The following is a 755-nucleotide window of genomic DNA, read 5'->3' as shown; positions in this document are numbered from 1 at the left end:
GGGGGAAATAACGTAAACTGCAAACAACAACTATAAACTCCACCTCAGCAGCAGCAGTAGCAACCAAGGCTGCTCGACCGGCTAGAAATAATAGTCAAATAACGCCATACCGTCTTTCTTTTTTTTTAAAGGACACATTGAGTAATATAGTCCTCGATAGACTGTGATCAGAGACTGGAATACTTTTGATCCTAGGTCTGTTGGGTCAATGATGACCTAGGGTTAAACAACGATAAAGCCTACTCGCTAGAAATAGCAGCTATTTAATATCACTCAAGCTACATGCTGTATATTAAGAAGAAAAGGAAGGATTCATTGAATAGTGTGTCAGATGAAGTGACTGAAATATAAACGAGATGGTCACGGTGGGAGTGTCTGCTGTATTTATTCAACTAAAAAAATGCTACAATTTGATCCAATTTACATTAAACCCACCCACTTTTACAAAGCAAATAAATTTTGTCTCTACGAAACCCCGCGGCCTTTTTACATTCTTTCTCACGTTGGTGGTGGTGTAGTGGTGGTGGTAGTAGTAGTAGTGGTGGTGGTGGTGTAGTGGTGGTGGTGGTTGTGGTAGTGGTGGTGGTGGTGTAGTGGTGGTGGTGTAGTAGTAGTAGTAGTAGTGGTGGTGTGGTGGTGGTGGTAGCAATGGTGGTTACCTGTTTTGTCTAGGTGCCCTTCAGCTAGTGGTTTCTCTGGGTCTGATTGTCTGTCTGTCTCCCCCCCCATCTCTTTCACACACATATACGCAATGA

The 755-nt window shown here is 42.9% G+C and overlaps 1 protein-coding gene across 3 annotated transcripts in view; it reads right to left on the bottom strand.

Moving 5' to 3' along the window:
- Window positions 1-755, bottom strand: part of LOC106867633 (multiple epidermal growth factor-like domains protein 6) — a 109433-nt gene that overhangs the window by 72108 nt on the left and 36570 nt on the right. The window lies entirely within an intron of this gene.

The sequence above is a fragment of the Octopus bimaculoides genome, chromosome 3, assembly GCF_001194135.2.
Source record: "Octopus bimaculoides isolate UCB-OBI-ISO-001 chromosome 3, ASM119413v2, whole genome shotgun sequence".
In the NCBI taxonomy this organism is placed as follows: Eukaryota; Metazoa; Mollusca; class Cephalopoda; order Octopoda; family Octopodidae; genus Octopus; species Octopus bimaculoides.
The sequence above is the reverse complement of the archived record's forward strand: the minus strand, read 5'-3'. Positions and strand labels throughout refer to the sequence as shown.